This window comes from Cryptotermes secundus, unplaced genomic scaffold (assembly GCF_002891405.2).
Source record: "Cryptotermes secundus unplaced genomic scaffold, Csec_1.0 scaffold631, whole genome shotgun sequence".
Taxonomy (NCBI): Eukaryota; Metazoa; Arthropoda; class Insecta; order Blattodea; family Kalotermitidae; genus Cryptotermes; species Cryptotermes secundus.
The window spans coordinates 692080-709779 of record NW_019742970.1 but is presented as its reverse complement, the minus strand read 5'-3'; the positions used below and the strand labels follow the sequence as shown (position 1 = coordinate 709779).

Below are 17700 nucleotides of genomic sequence, written 5' to 3'. Positions count from 1 at the left end.
GATTTGTTCCATTCTGGTCCGTCACACTAACAATTACAAATATAAATCACTCCGTCCAATGTGACCTGTAAGTTTTTTACTACATGAAAACTTAACACCCTTACATGTTTCGGTCTCTGTGGACCATCTTCAGAGGGAAAACATAACTACAAATAGGAAACCACCATCACGTAAGTTGTTTAGACGTAAAGTACCTACACTTATGTGCTACAATACATAGTACACAAACTAGACCATTTCACAAACACAGCAGTTTCCTGGGAATGTAAAGTTTTTTAAAAAATTGTATAAAATTTCTTGATGCTAATTAAAAAATTTTTTGTATTGTCAATAATTAAAATTTGTAAACCATGCAGGCTTGTGTTCGTCCTCCCATCGTCCCTCTTATATGCCCTCTGAAGATGGTCCACAGAGACCGAAACATGTAAGGGTGTTAAGTTTTCATGTAGTAAAAAACTTACAGGTCACATTGGACGGAGTGATTTATATTTGTAATATTGTTCTTGTTCTTAAAGTCGAGAGAAAAGTAAATTCATCTGACGTCACAGTTCTCGAATTTCTGACTTCAGCGACTTACTGAATGGGGCACATAACCAAAGGACTGTGTAGCTTGGTAGAACATTATCAACGTTTCGGATAGAACTGCTGCCTCCATTGTCAGGATAGAAGACTTGTTATAATCATCGCAGGGGGAACATCAAAACTCTGTTCATAATTTGTATATTCTTCTGCGTCCCCGCACGTTCTAGGAGCCGGGATAGCGCAGTCGGCATAGCGACAGGCTACGGGCTGGATGACCGAGGGTTCGGAGTTGGAGTCCCGGTAGGGTCAAGAATTTTCTCTTCTCCACTTCGTCCAAACTGGTTATGGGGCCCACCCAGCCTCCTATCCAACGTGTACCGGGGGCTCTTTCCAGGGGCTGAGACGTGAAGCTGACCAATCACCTTCAACTAGAACCGAGGTCAGGAATACGTGGATCTATACATCCACTCCCCCACACGTCTTCCTGGCGTAGTGCTTAATGACTTAAGCACAGGGACAACTTCACCTCTACCTTGCTCGTGCATTCTAGTTGAGTGAAGTTACAATGCGGTAGACATGTAACTCGGAGGGAAACATGAAAAGTCTCGAGAATTTAAAGAGGAAATCTTTTGAGAGTGGCCACTTCATTGTGAGATTGAGTTCCTTGTCCTGAAACAGAACCTGAAGTATTTGCAAACATGGCTGCAAGGAATACACTCCGACGCAGGGGAGATGATCCGATAAAGGTATTCAAGGAATTACGTAGCTAACAACTTCAGGCTGACGCAGGTACACAGAGTTATGGCGTGATGGACAGCTCACATTGAGAAACTAGCCCCCCCCCGGTTTAAACGATGATTTATGATGGGGGGTGCCTTAGGAAGCCCATTGAAAGATCAGGACTTACATGGGGAGATAATATTAAAGTGCAGGAGGGAGAGTCAGTAAATAGGTGACGGGTGGATACAAAATGTAAACCATGTCATATTCGAACCTGAAAAAAACATTTATTTCCTGACATACCCTCCACCAACATTGATACAGTTGTCCCATCGCTTTACCAGTGCATCGAAACCCGCACCATAGAAGTTCTTTGGCTGCTCTTAGCCACTTCCGCATCTCCGTTTCATCATCTGAGACTTTAGGGACACCCTTCAGAGAATTCCTCGTCCAAGTTGTGAACCGCTTCACGCGACGAACACTTCCCACCGTAAGCAGGAAACATTTCATTATGAATATCCTGTTCATTGAGTCGTTTTGTCCACAAAGAAAACGCACAACAGAACGCTGCTCAAACGCGGTCGCCATTTTGACTACTGAAACGAGCCTCTGAACATGCGCATCTCCTACTTATACTGTAATGAAGGTAGACTGTGTTGCTGCCTACTAACACACATAGAATACCTATTACGTCTATTACACTTATTTTACTTCCATTTTTGACCTGTTTACTGACTCTTCCCCGTATAACTGCGGCTTTCGGGAATACAGCCGTAGAATGCCGAAGGTTTTCCAGAGTTTCGGCAGCTCATGTAGATCTCATAGTGGGCGGAGAGTCGGAGGTGAAGCTGCGATTGGACGAAACAGGGAAGAGACAAGGGTTAGGAAAACGGATTTCCATGATGGAAATTGCATTATGTTGGGGTGGCTGAGGTGCGATATGAACCTCAACCACTTCATTCAGGTACGGCGGGTAGTCCCACCTGAGGACGTAGACTGTGGCGTCAATCATCTGGGGGGGGGATCTAACAGAGTCACACAGATCTTGCGAAAACAGCTACTGACAAACGGCAACGGGACTGTTCAGAGAAAAGGGTGGCGAGAGAGTACTTCTGTGTCAGCAGATATCAACATAAATTGTTATGAAATTACATCCAGATGAACGCTGCCTCCTTCATGCTCAGTTCTTGCTTAGCTTACTCTTCGACCGTGATGGTGGAAGTGATATGTTCCTCCGAAACGTTGGTCGACTTTCACTGAGCTACACAGTGTTATATCCCAGAAGACAGAACTCTTCATAACGCGACAGAGTCGCTACGTCATTTGTAAAACAGATTACGCCTCGTGAAGTGAGGTTGAAGTCAAAGTACGACGGGCCTGAACTGTGTGTGTTTTGTGGTTTATTTTATGAGTCTGCCAGTCTCTAAGACTACATAACACGGGAAGTGATCCGGAAGGAAGTGATAGTAATATCCCAGCATTGACATGGACGGACTGAGGAAAACAATGAAAACTTTATGTCGCGGCGAATACAAGTCTAGAGTGGTACAGCTTTACCAACGTGCTCGGTGCTTTATTGTTGACCCTGCCCTTTGTGTCAGCATTACGGCAGCGGGGAAGAGACTTTCCGCTAAACGTGTGATCAGCTTAGATCAGTAACTTCGTCTAGGGACCTCATTTGTTCCCTGTGTACAAACAGAGTTTGCACCTGCGCGAGACAAAGAGGAAGCACCTGACTGTCACCGGCGATGCACTGTTTACTGCTTTGTATGTAGAGCGTTATCCTCTCGTTAACGTACACTCAAACCGCCATTACTTCACAGGTCGCCGCAGCTGCCGACAGCGCCACAGGTGGAAACACAGTGAACCAACAGACAATAAACGGAAACACCGAACGGAATTAAAAGCAGACAACAAAAAAATGCGGGTGGCGCAGTGACATCACAAGACGCTCAGTTCGACACGCAACAATGGCGCCGACAAGGCAACAACGCCAGTGGCGACGACGCTCGCCACACACTGCAAACAGTGCGGTGCCAGCGTCACACCACTGGGCTAGTTGAAGCAGTAAGTACCGTCTGTGCTGTCTACATTAAAAACTTGTCGAGCTGATTCGATTTCGATTCAATATGGCCGCTTCACACCAATGTCTAATCGAACATATCGATTTTGGCAGAAATGGCATGTCGCAAAGAAAAATAATACCAGACATAACTATAGCCCCTTATTTGAAACATTTTTGTGTACGGTGATGAATATTTCACGAAATGCAAGCGACACCAATGTGTTCCTCTTATGCAGTGCCATGCGGTTAGCTATTTTACCTGTCAGAAATGAACATGAGTGATGTAGCAATCACATAATTTCCATCAGGGAATAGAAATGAAAATAGTTGGATCCTAAAATGTATAAATGAAAACACCAGAGGGTAATATTTCCTGAGATGTGTGCCGTGCTGCCTGATAGAAGTTCACCGACGTTTCAGAGGAACCTACTGCTTCAGGGTGGCAGAGTAAGCCAAGCAGACACAGGGACCTGGTTCCGATATGGGCTCAAGTTGTTTTCTACGCGAGGCTCGCCCTGGTTGCTCGCTTTACTTACTCTGTGACCCTGAATATGGAGGCAATATGTTCCTCCGAAACGACGGTGAACTACCGGACTCACATCCCGGTAGACTGCTCTTCACAGTGAACGCTATAAAAACCTCAAACCCCACAAATTTACAAACGTCTGAGGCAAAGGCTTTGGCCATGAATTGGACGGATACTCGTATTTTCCGTCAAGGAGCTTCCTGAACAGATGACATCTGGCACTCTGTACCAATATGCTGGCTGAACACGAGTCGCCGCTACGTACAAGTAGAACTCTGGCCTTCTCGTGTCCGAACATTCACACCACGAAGACGTAAGGGAGACGTAGCTATAAAGATCCATGTATTCTAGAACCCCCTGCTGAGAAGCGTCAGTACTCGAGGGACAAGAGGCTGAGTGGGGCCCACAGGCGGTCTGAGCTCGGTGGGGAAGAGAATAATTCTTCTCAATGTCGGGAATCGAATCGGGCCCTACAGCGTGTAGTCCGTTACATGTCGTTAAACAATGACAGAAGATTCACAGAACTTGAGGAAGTCTCTGCGGGACACCTCAGTAGAGGTCTGTTCGAGCCTAAGTGGCACCAGAGGTGACGATCTGTAGGCTGGCTGTGGCGCCCATCTGCTCTCAGAACGACGGACCTTGACACTACTATTCAGCCGCCCTGAAACACTCAGCGTTATCGGTTTGGTCGCAGTTCGAAGGCAGAAGCTAACTTTACATGTGTCTCACAGTTCTCAGCTCCAACTGAAAGTAACACTCGTGTAAGTACACTTCTTAGTAATTTCCACTAGGATGGGCTGTACAGGAACGGACCCACTGACAAGAACAAGTGTCAAACGAATGTACTTCGTACATGCGCTGGGGACTCGTTGTGCCACGGGGTACGGGGTAGCGCATTTGTTTGAGGCACCATGCTACAAACCGAAGGCAACGGGTTTGATTCCCGACGAGGTCACTGAATTTTTCAATTCATCTAACCCTTCCAGCCGCGCAATGTGGCCCTGGGGTTGACTCAGCCTCTAACGGAAATGAGTATCAGGAATCTCCCTGGGGGTAAAGTGTGGCCGGCGCGTAAGGCTGACAACCTTACCGCCATCTATGAGCCGATTGTCTAGAAAATGTGGGAACCTCGACGTCTAACAAGCATATGGGCCTCCACGGCCTGTTGCAGGGATAACTTTACCTTCTGCCCCGTTGCAACAGAGTACAATTACGTGTTTCATGTCATACAAATCTGCCGTACAAGACTGCATTGCAATATTCTTGCCTGCAGTGTACGGTACAGAGGCTAAAGTCCATATTCCGCGTTGAATAGGCTGAGTGTTGCTGTCGGGGCGGCTACGTTTATAGACTTCGTCCATCGCGCAGTATCATAAAGAACACAACGTTTCGCAGACTGGACCTGTTTGCGCCCTCGGGAAGGGGTGGGAGACACCTACTTTCTTGGGTCCGTTACTTAACCCAACATGATACGTGTCTCTCACCCACTCACCTGAGGAAGGAAACATATCCGGTTTCCGAAACGTTATGATCTTTAGAATACCGAACGACGGAAAAATCCCCCCAAAACCCAGTAATCCCGAATGTTATACACCATCACCAGAACCCCTTGGCCTCAACAGCCCTGCGGTTACTTTGTTCAAGCAGCAAAATTTAATGAGCGCCCCTTTTACCTTCTCGACCAAGATGACTGGAGTTGCCGCTGCTCTGTTGGAGAGGGCACTGCATACATAATAATCTGTCAATTTCACTTGCAACGCAAGTTGTATCGAGGGTACGCGGTGCTGATATCTTCGTGAAGCTTCAGCTGGTCCCAGCTGACATGTAACCACAGTGCGATACATAACTGTTGCTCAGGCCCGCCCAAAAGGGCGTACCCATCTTCATTTAGCTCCACGCAAATTGATTACACTGACAAACCAGCTCTTGCCGCCATTATTAAGGAAAATACGTAAGTTTCTCTGAAACGGGACAGGCGCTCCCCTGCGGCTTGGTATGGCGGTAATGTTCCCACCTCACATTCGGGTGGTACTCTGTTTGAATCTCCGGCAAGACAAAAGGATATCCTCGGTGAGGCATTTCATGGTTTACCACAGACCCTCCAGGCATATTCCGGGATTGTACCTCAATATGGCCAAGACAGCTTCCTTCCAGATCCTGTCAAATTCATTTTTATGACACTATTTGTCTCTATGTAGTCTGCATGCGACAGCCTGCCATTTCCCTTGTCAGTGTGGTGACCGGGGGGGGGGGCAAATGCAAGCCGCTTCTAGGGCTGACTCCCACATCTCTTCAGTTTGCAATTCAACAAAACAATTCGCTGCTGCCACTTGTGACGCAACAGTGACGCATGTTTTCATATTGCGTATTGTGCAGTATCTGTCCAGTGACCCGAACAGATTCACACTGCCATACTAAGCACTTACCCAAACAAAACAAAAAGAAATCTCCCTATTTCCTTCGAAGAACGTAGCCTTAGTTACAAACATTAAATTTAAAAAAAAAAACATAAACGAAATTTCCTTTCCTAAATATTTTACAAGTCATCTTTAAGAACATTATGGACGCCCTTCAAAGAACCTTGGGACACGAAACCGGCTATAAAAGATTATTTGTAGGATGTGGCGCCATGTAGTCCGGTACAATTTCACCGATGTTTCGGAGGCACGTGATGTCTCCTTCTTCAGTGCAGAAAGATAAGCCAAGTAAGCGACGTGCAAGAACAAACCGTCAAACAGAGCTTGTCTGTATCTTGGCTTACCCTTAGACACCTGACATGGAGGCGATACTACCTCCGAAACTTCGGTAATCGTTTACCGGACTCTACGGCGTCACATCCCAGAAGACAGAGGACTGACCAAGCTAGCGGTGAAATTATTTAACGACGCTGTTTCGGTGATTCCCACGTGGAGCGTAACGCAATAGTTTAACCAATTATGGCACAGTTGCCACGTCAGCAGCTGACGAGCATATTTAATTAGTGCAGATGTCGGACACTGACAGAGAGGGCGACTCGACTGTGTGGCAATCAGGGAGCATAACTTTCTCATTGCGAAGCGACATCTGAACGTACACATTTCGTTAGATTTGAAGCTCTCACAGCTGTGACTATGAACAGTGCGGTTATGGCGTTTCGGAGGAACATATCGCCTCCATATTCAGAGTCGGAGACTGAGCCTAGGACGAAATAAGCTACCACATCCTAGCTCCTCCTTATTTCCCTTCAATTACAGATTCTGTTGCAGGATTTTCCCTAGGAAAGGTCTCGAGTTCTGTTCCCGATGAAGTCATTGGATTTTTCAATTAACCTAATTCTTCCTGCCGCACTATGGCCCCGGAATCGACTCAGCCTCCAACAGAAATGAGTATCAGGAATCTTCCTGAAGGTAAAGTCGTGGCCGGTGTTTAAGGTTGATAACCTCACCGCCATCTGTGAGCCGATTGTCTAGAAAATGTGGGAGTCTCGACGTCTCACAACCCTATGGGCCTCCACGGCCTGTTACAGGGGTAGCTTTACCTTTCAGTAGGATCCGTCAGGATGTGAAGGTGAAGGTGAAGGTGAATTGGAAGAGACATAAAGGAAGCGATCGTAGCTGTCGCCTGGACAGTCCGAGGGCAAGCACGTTGAAATGTAGGCCCACTGCCAAGTAACAGCTGTGCAAACAGCCGTTACCAAGGAATAGCTCTGTGGACACGTTTTCCCGGCAAAGAGAGAAGACGAAATTATAAATGGAAGACACATTTTCCCAAAGGACTCGGACCCGAGAAAGACTGTGCTGGCAAGGGCCACCAGCATATACAAAAGACAAACCCGTTCTCTCGTCAGAGAGTGTGCCCCACAAAGACAAGACCGTTACCTTCAAACACTAACAAATGTCTGGTCATGAGCCCCAGAAGGGGGTCAACACCAAGACTTACTGAATGACTGACCGTCAGTCGTAATGTGACTTCGACTTGAGTTGAGAGTTCCCCGCGTGGAGGAGGGTTAGAACACCTCCACCGCTGCCCTGCGAGTCGCAAGAGGCGACGAAAATTGGACCTAGTGCCTGGGGGTATAACTGGGCCACCCTGTTCCTGGGAGATACAAATACGGGAACCAGGCCCTCCAGGCTGGGGGAGTCTCGTATCAGAGACAGAAAAATAAGGTCATGAGTCCCGCGGGACTAGGACCCGAGAATGACTGCGCTGATGAGGCCACCAGGAATTGTAAATGACAGACCCGTCCTTTCGTCAGGGACGGCGCCCAATATCAACAAACCCGCAACTGTCTAGCAGTAACAAAATTATGGTCTTGTACCCCAAGAGAGACTGGCCGACTGACCGTCGGTCGTAACATAACTTTGACTCTTGACTTCGGGTTTACAGCTGCGAGGAGTGATAAGCCGGTAGCTGAGGTCGAGGAAAGTTCGGGAACCGAAAGGAAGGAGAACGTCCAACGTTGAAGCCGCTACCAAGTAACGGCTAGTGGAGGCTGAGAAGAATTTATGTGTGCTGTAGTTACAGTGATATTTGGAGTGTGTGAGACATTGAGACTGTTATAGATATTTGTAGTTACGAGTGTAAGTGTCAAATAAATGCAGTTACCAATCTCAACTCCGTCTCTAGTCACACATACGACGTGATAATACGTTCTGGATTATGCCTGCAGGTGTCGTACCAACTGCTGTTAATTATCTTGCCTCACAGATCGAACTGACTCACACCTGATATGGAAACAGCTGGATATAGCTAAAACTGATAAGTCTGATTCCATCAGCCTCGGAAATCGACCCAAGCGCTGCCTGAGTAAGATATAGGACACGAAATCTCGCGGCGCACGCACATGTATTGTATTCAAGGTTTGCTCGAGGACTGACGTCACAGCAATGGCATTCGGACCCCACAGAAAATATGTCAATAAGAACAGCGACACAGCGCCGAGTTCCGTCTGGAAGGTTTAGGCGTCAGATGGTTCCTTGGGGTCAACACCGCGCACTGCGCGACAGTGGAGTTTGGGTCTGAGGCTCTCATACCACCGATTATTGAAGAATACTATCTTAGAGGACGTGACGCCGTGTAGACTTGTCACATATTTTCACTTCTGCAAATATGGCCCTTTTCACTACCAACGCTGGTTACTCTACTGCTATTTCGTGTTCCTCTCACCTCCAGTTAGTACAGACGTCAGGAATACGTGGTTCTATACGTCAACTCCCCCATACGCCGTCATGGTGTAGTGCTTAATTAGTTAAGCATGGGGACAACTTTAACTGATTCCCTTTGACCTTCTTCAAAAGGCTGTGTACATCTGAATCAGATTTTCTGTGCGCGGCGGACTGTTGTCGCTGCTTGCTTGGTTTCGATCTGCAGATGCATGCAGTATATTTGACCGAAACGTCACTGAACTTCTGCTGGACTACACGGCATCACATCCCAGAAGATAGTCCTGTTCACGAGCCTCTGAAGCTACGTTTCTTCAAACAGATGATTGTCCCTTGCAGGGTTAAACCCTACATGGACCTCCTTTTGAGTTTCTGTTTTTGGCTTTAAGTAGTATTCTCCTGTAGACAGGACATTTCCTGCGCGCTGAGCCGCACCCCTCAACAATGCACAAGCGAAGGGACGCGCGGTTTTAGTGTCGCAAGTGACTTTACCTTCAGTATCGACCTTGCAAACAAGTGAACGTTATAGAGTTATTTACTTACTCGTTTATTTATGTTGAGCCTTAATTTACAAAGCCTCAAAGCCACTCACACCGAGCTGCTGACGTCCACAACCGTTACATTGGTTTGCTTCTCTTAACAGCCTACATTCTAATTAATTTAATTAAATTTACGCTACTACAGCACCCGCTGAGAATTCAGCGGGAAGCCTCATCATCTGTTACACAGACTTTCCTACTATTAACTTCCCCTGCTTTCTCCCGTGTTCCATTCCAGTCATACATGTTATCGGAAATGATGCGTCAGGGCCGAAGTTTTACTCCATCTCCCAAGTATAACACGCACAAATAGTCGGCCGTAAACCATTTCTTGTATGTACTACAGCACTTTTCATATACACATCCGTATCAAAATACAAATGAATACGCTCAGAATATGGACGATGCACTGAAACAAAAGACTGCTCGCCCCACCGTGAACCACACAACCCAGGTTAATGCCACGTTTTAAACCTCGACAATTCGTTACTGTAATAACCGCAAATTTCTTAAAGATAATGACAAATCGCAAGCTAAAAGCATGTTTATATCCACGGTAGAAGGATCATACATGTTATATTTTAGTGTCCTGTTGCACTGATTTAAGTCCATGATTTATTTTATCCGTCTTCTAGTGCACACATTCATCTATCCCCTCTTCTCACTCTCACTCCATGTTTCGGCACAAATGTGCCATCTTCAGGTGCTGATCCAATCCACGACAAACTAGTTCATTGCATGCCTTGTCTATACATACTAAAATAACTAAAATATATATTTATCATATATACTGATAATTGTTAAGTGTTAAAATATTAAAATTATACACACATAATTGACACATACCCAGCAGGTCCAGCAGTATAACACACGCAGTCACAGGAGCGAGACGCAACATAGAGCACAATACACGATAGTGAAAGAGTGCTCCAACAGACGATGATAGACGTGACTCGCGTAATGAAACACGACGTAAGAATGAAATATGCTGTATAATTTTAATATTTTAACACTTAACATTTATCAGTATATATGATAAATATATATTTTAGTTATTTTAGTATGTATAGACAAGGCATGCAATGAACTAGTTTGTCGTGGATTGGATCAGCACCTGAAGATGGCACATTTGTGCCGAAACATGTAGTGAGAGTGAGAAGAGGGGATAGATGAATGTGTGCACTAGAAGACGGATAAAATAAATCATGGATCATACATATTTAAGTACAGCAGAACGGCGATTATTCGAATTAATTAGTGACAAAGGTGGCTCGAATAATCCAAAATTCGGATAATTTGATTAAATTCTTACCCACGAAAAAAAAAACTGCTATAAATATACTGCACTATTATAATAATATAAACGAAAAATCTTTTAAAACAGTTGAAACATGAGAAACTAATAAATGCAATTATAAATTAACATTTTCTAACGCTTTTATTTGGGAAAGTCCAAGCACACGCATTCATTGGTTGCGGTGATTCGGATATCGGCTTCCTGCATTCCTTGGTTGCGATTCGGATAATCGGCCTTCTGCATTCCTTGGTTGCGGTGATTCGGATAATCGGCCTCCTGCATTCCTTGGTTGCGGTGATTCGGATAATGGCCTCCTGCATTCCTTGGTTGCGGTGATTCGGATAATCGGCCTCCTGCATTCCTTGGTTGCGGTGATTCGGATAATCTGCCTTCTGCTGTTTTCTCGTTTTGGACCTGTTCCGACTTCATTGAATTCGGGCTCGCACGCTGCTTTAGTGTTGATGCTGGTCCTTTTTCTGGATGAGTCTCAAACTTTCACTTATTCACCCCACTCACTTCGACCTTGAAGATGGTGGCTGAATGTATCTCCGAAACGTCGGCAACATTTACACGTGCTCGCAGTGTAAAGACCCAAAAGCAGAATTATAATCGTGAGATTTCAGGCGCTCACAGCGGTGGTTACGAAGAGTTGCCTTGTGGATTATGACGCCGTGTAGTCCAGAGAAACTCAACCGACGTGTCTGAGGAACGTGCGGCCTCCATCTTCAGGGTCGAAGAGTAAACCAAGCAAGAAACCACCATAAAACGGGCAGCAAGCAGAACAAGGTTGACTTTCACCGGACTACAGGGCGTTATATACCAGAACATGCTTTATTTTCGTTTTGCTGTTAAACTTAAATGTTTTCCTGTAACCTAATACAGTACATGGAGATTCTAAATTATTGTCGGGGTTTCCGTTTATAAGCCACGGAAACGCCGACAATAATCTAGAATCATCCTGTATGACTGTGTTCTACGTACATGTCTGGATGTCCGGATGCGTTCTATATACAGTGTATTTTGCTTGACACGCCGTAAAATATAAAAAGAAAAGGTAACGCCATCCCTGTAACAGGCCGTGGGGGCCCATAGTGTTGTGAGACGTCGAGGCTCCCAGATTTTTCTAGACAATCGGCTCACAGATGGAGGTGAGGTTGTCAGTCTTACGCGCCGGCCGCCTTTTACCCCCCGGAAGATCCCTTGTACTCATTTCTGTTTCCATAATGCACTATATGGAGGCGAGTGATCAGCTTCAGTCCCCGGCCGCTTTACTGCCGATGAAAGAGACCTCTGTACCCATCGGACAGGAGCGTGGGTAGGCCCCAGAGCCGGTCTGAACCTTATGGGGGAAAATAACATTTTCCCCCTGCCAGGAAACGAACACCGGCCGTCCAGCCCGTAGACCGTCACTATATCAACTGAGCTAGGTACAAAATGAAGCATTTTATACAAGAGCATACACGTTTGTGAACGTTGCACACAAAGGCCGTGCCAGTCCGTGATGCGGCCGCGCCATCAGCTCTCGAATTCCCACGGCTATTTATAAGCAGGCAACTTGTTGCTAATTTGAGGAGTCCGCGCGCGGCAAATCGATTCCTGTCGCGCCGGCTGCATAACGCATTGCCTCATTGTATCAGTAGGAGTGTGACGTAACTAAAAGAAGTTTTTGTTGACGGAAATGATTCACACTGCTGTACCTGGCGCCGCGACACGGCAGCTGTGTCTACGCCCCATGTCGGGCTCGGCTCCTGCAAGTTTTCCGACCCGTTCCAGCCTTCCCTGCTGCTGTCAAGCACGAAGTTCATGTAATCATACTCCTACACTAGTTACATTCAGTTTGCGCTCAGAGTAGCAATTTTCGTAAGAACTATTCAGACCGGTTCTGGGACCCACCTAGCCCCCTGAACACTGGGTAGAGCTGCCCGGGTGCCCCCATTTAGTGCAAAAGTTAAGAACTGTGGAGATATACCTCCACTCCCCCATACGTCTTCATGTCGCGGTGCGCAGTTAATTACGCTGAGGAGCTACGTCCTTCTCACCCAGCTGTCCCCTTTGTGGGGACGAGCCTTGTCCTCGCACGCTTCAGAAACTGGGACACGTCCCGGGGGACGTGGTCCTACTGTGCGCTGTCCCATGTGTCACTAGTAAGGACTACAACTGAAGGCTTTACAGCGTGATTGTGGTTCTTATGGCCGATACATCCACAGGCGAAGCAAAGGATGGCGCTCACTGCTGGCTATCGCAACATTGCATTCCTACCCCTGACGTTACGCCTAATGCGCAACTTCCGGCATTCTAACAGCGTCGTTGGTTGAGGCACTATGCTACAAGCCCGAAGGTCGAGGGTTCGATTCTCGACGAGGTCACTGGATTTTCCAATTGACCTAATCCTTCCAGCCGCACTATGGCCCTTGGGTCGACTCAGCCTCTAACAGAAATGAGTACCAGGAATATTCTTGGGGGTAAAGGGCGGTGGGCGCGTAAGGCTGACCTTACCGCCATCTGTGAGCCGATTGTCTAGAATATGTGTGAGCCTCAACTTCTCCCAACCCTATGGGCCTCCACGGCCTGTTACAGAGATAACTTTACTTTTCACCTTTCAACAGCGTTGTTACGAAAAAAAAGGTTGATACTTGCTGTGAACAGAAAACGTTATGGAATTTCCTCGAATAGTTTGCTGTAGAAATGGCAACGTTGCATCACAATAATGACACAGCAGTGCAACGTTGCTTTATCAGCGTGACACAACGCACAGCGTTCGGTCGCCTTACGTAATGCCTGCCACAGGCGGGGGAAGCGCTGAAGGGGAGAGGGCCGGATTTAGGTGTTGGAGTAAAGGCGCGTGTAGGTGAATTCACCGTAGGAATGGAGGGACCTGGGGTCCGATCCACGCAATAGCGAAACGTTTAAGTGCTGCTTGCCTGAATGGGAGCACAGACCCTCGGTAGCCGTGGTGGTGAAACGCGCGTTTTCTCAATATATCCCGTAGAACATACAGATATATACAGGGTGCCACCTGAAATATCCCCGAGACTTTCACGGAACTATTACAACGCTGTACCACGGAGGGCCATCACTTCGAGCTTCTACTGTAAAATTCGGGAACTTAAGCTTAACAATAAATCTCAATACGGAAAGGAAAAGAAGCCACAGAAGTCTGAGTTTTGGTGTTTTCTTTTACACTCTTCGGTGACTGCGCGCGCAGCACAGAATCTCACTAAATTCGCCTCTCTTCTCTACAGCGATGCCTATGAAAATATGTAAGAGTGGCGTTTACAAAACCCAGTAAAAGTCAAAGCTATCCCTGTAACAGGCCGTGGAGGCCCATAGGTTTGTGAGACGTCGAGGCTCCCACATTTTCTAGACAGTCGGCTCACAGAACGTGGTGAGGTTGTCAGCCCTACGCGCCGGCCGCCCTTTACGCCCAAGAATATTCCTGGTACTCATTTCTGTTAGAGGCTAAGTCGACCCAAAGGCCATAGTGCGGTTGGAAGGATTAGGTCAATTGAAAAAAATCCAATGACCTCATCGGGATTTAAACCCGCGACCTTACGGCCTGTAGCATATTGCCTCAACCAGCTACACTATCGCGTAAGGAAACTTCTTTTTGGCAACACAAACAAGAAGTTCTGGGAAGAATTGATCGCTTACTTTCCTTTGATACGAGTAGGACCACATTCAAAACGACGCCTCCAACAATTCTTCGTTGCCACGGGAACATGTTTACCGAAACGTTGCCTAGCAACGATACGTGGGGTATACACACAGACTGATGGGAAAGACTGATGAAGTACGCCGTTGAGAAGGGCTTAGATGTCATGATACTCCAAATTTCATAAAGACTGGTTCAGGCATTCGGAAGTTGATGGAAGGATACAAAGACAGCGTGGTGATCTCATAAGTCTAGTTTTATTTTTTCAAAATAAGGGAATTAGGCTAAAATTAATGGAGTTATTTAAGATGGCAGAAGTTATTTCCCAACTCTCTATTATGTAGACACTTGTACCTCGGGCTTTTGACGAGGACTGAAGCAGTCGGCAAGAAACGGCTGCCCCACATTTCGTGCGTGAACTCGGAGTGCAGTTCTGACGTCACACTTCTACTGGTGCCCGTATGTCTTGCCTGGCTCACTCGCGTCCGCCTGAAAGCTCTTGAAGAACCCGGAACTCTCTCAAGTGCCGGCTTGCCCTTATTCCTCGTGACCCTGGCACCCTGCCACAGACAGTCCTTCTGAGATATGGCGCCATGTAGTCTGCTGACCGACGTTTCGGAGAAACATGTCGCCTACAGCAACAAGGTCGAAGAATAAGAGGAGCAAGAAACCAGCGTGAAAGCAGAAATGTCGGTTGACTTTCAACGGGCTACACGGCGTCATATCCCACGGTTGTGAGAGCCTTCGCCTGTTCGAACACCGGCACCACAGCCAAGCCCATATTGACCTCACGCAGAGCTACAACTGCCAGCAGTCTCCACTGCGGGAATGACCACTGTCACCGATAATGCTGACAGATGAGCAGCGAAGTCAGCAAACCGAAGCGCTGCATGCCAGCAGCTACAGAGGGTGTTGGTGCGCCAAACGGCCTCTGCGTGGCTTCCAAACTCGTCACTCCTGGGAGGACGTACACGGCAGCACCAGCGGCGAAACCCGAACCCCTGGGGGAGGAAAGTGCCGGGGTAAGCCCAGCAGAAGCAGCACCGACGGAGGTGCGTAACGCCCCTGAAAAGAGAAACGGTTCAGCGTCGCTATGGGAGCTGTCTGCGGCCTGGTTTGTAGAAAGAAAGGACGTGCAGCCCGTGCCTCATCCTTCCTGCCTGCTGCACACTGCCCAGACAAGACAACACAGGTCGGTCGTGGCCTGCCGCATTGCATGTCTAGGCCTGAACTTATGAACCGAGGCGTTCAGGTTCGATTTCGACCCGTCGAGGCAGCGGTAAACATTCTGGCCTGTTTCGCGTATCGGCAGAGGCTCTGGGACCCACGGAGCCTCTAGTGGGCAATCATCATAGCTTGGTGCTCAGCACTCACGGGAAAGAGGCCCTACAGTGCCCATGCATATGAGAGGGAAATTAGAATTTCTGGGCGGAATTTGTGGCACTTCGTACCCCTTCAGATACTACAAAATGAATTCACACTGTGAGACAGCTGTGTTGCGTGCCCTGTAAAAACAAGGAAACACACGTTCACGCATGATAATAATCAAAAGCTCAAAACGCATTAAAAATAGGCGAACACGCATGCACGCGCTCTTTCTCACACACACCCATACGAAGTAGCAACAAGCAAATCCTTGCGCCTCCGCCATTTCTTACTTCCAAGGAATTCTCTACACAATTTATCAGCTACGTCCAATTTTGACTGCTATGCTAACTTCGTGGATCTGAGTTCTTCTTTAGAATCTCACAGTTGCTCACCTACTACAGATATTCGCAGCATTTCACAGAACCCAAAAATGCATTACCGTGTTCACAACTCCCTATCCTGAGCCAGATCACTCCAGTCCATGTCACCCCATCCCATCTCTCTAAGATCCATATTATTATTGTTCACCCACCTATGCCTTGGTCTTCCCAGTGGTCTCTTTCCTTCTGACTTTCCCACCAATATCCTATATGCATTCTTCTTCGCCCAATTTGTGCTACATGCCCATCTCATCCTCCTTGACTTGATCACTCTTACCTATACTTGGAGAAGAGTACAAGTTATGAAGCTCCTCATTATGCAGTTTTTTCCAACCTCCTGTCCCTTCATGCAGCTCTGCATGCGAATATATATATATGTGTCTACAGAAACATGGTGACGACACGAATCTTCAAAATTGTTTTTTAAAGTTTTAAAATAAAGATCCCTGTAACTGGTTGATCCAGGCCGATATACTTTCTTCGTTTTCCGTTGCCCTGTGGTCCTCAAGTTACCGTGACCTCCTTTATGACAGTTTCCCCATTCTTCTCTGATGCGTGCTTCTTCTTCCTTCAGTTTCAGCTCTCTTCAATCATTCTCTGCATCTTCCAGACATCTTAGTCTGGACCGCCCTACTTTTCAGCCTACCTTCCTGATTTTGAAAAAAAAAAATACAGCAAGCTTATGCGATCGCCTTGCTGTCTTTGAGTCTGAATGTCTATCTGTATCTCCTCTAATTTTTTAGTTCTCTATGCGGTCCGTGTAGTATGGTAGTAGTGTAGAAGTACAGTTCGTATAGTGACTGGCTAAGGCTGGACGGCAGAGAAATCGGAGTTCGAACCCCGGTAGGGGGAAGAATTTTCTGTTCTCCACGTCGTCTGAGGCTCACCCAGTGTCCTATCCAGTTGGTACCGGGTGCTCTTTCCCTGGGGTAAAGCGGCCTGGACGTGAAGCTGACCACTCACCTCCAACTACTGCCGAGGTGAAGAAAACGTGGATCTATACATAGACTCCCCAATACGTCTTCATGGCGTAGTGCTTAATTAGCTAAGCACAGGGACTTTGCCTCACCCTACCGTGTAGTAGCTTCTGGCTTGCTTTCAAACACTGTCTTAGCCGCTGTTGTTTGATGTATGCCCGTTTGTAATACTACTTTTCCTTATTTCTTGCGCGTTACAGTAAAAATGGCCTCCCAAGGAGAAGGACAGTGCTCAAAACTGTATGTCACCCCTCTGCTGTTTGTGATGAGACATTGTCTGGCTCACAGTGGTGATCTGGTCGCGATTCCTCTGCTGTTTGAATGGCGATTGTGATGAGACACTGTCTGGCTCACAGTGGTGATCTGGTCGCGATTGTTTAGCAAACCGTCGATACAAAATCCCTATCTTAAGTATAATCGAAATGAATTTGACTGCTGTGGAGGTGATCGATCAGGTTTTTCAAAACAGAAACCTGCATAGGGATCGGAACTGACGCCAGGGCGTCGTTAAGT

The 17700-nt window shown here is 47.0% G+C and overlaps 1 protein-coding gene across 3 annotated transcripts in view; it reads left to right on the top strand.

The window, feature by feature from the left end:
• The window catches only part of LOC111873592 (transmembrane protein 198), a 62864-nt gene that overhangs the window by 13640 nt on the left and 31524 nt on the right, over nucleotides 1–17700 (top strand). Inside the window, exon 2 of one of the 3 annotated variants that reach the window (XM_023868425.2) lies at nucleotides 3066–3309. The exons of 1 other annotated variant lie outside the window; for it this stretch is intronic. The gene's annotated coding sequence lies outside the window, so the exon portion shown is untranslated. Of the gene's footprint in view, nucleotides 1–3065; nucleotides 3310–4524; nucleotides 4595–17700 lie in introns of those variants that run through there. One more of the 3 variants, XM_023868427.2, reaches the window with a different exon arrangement.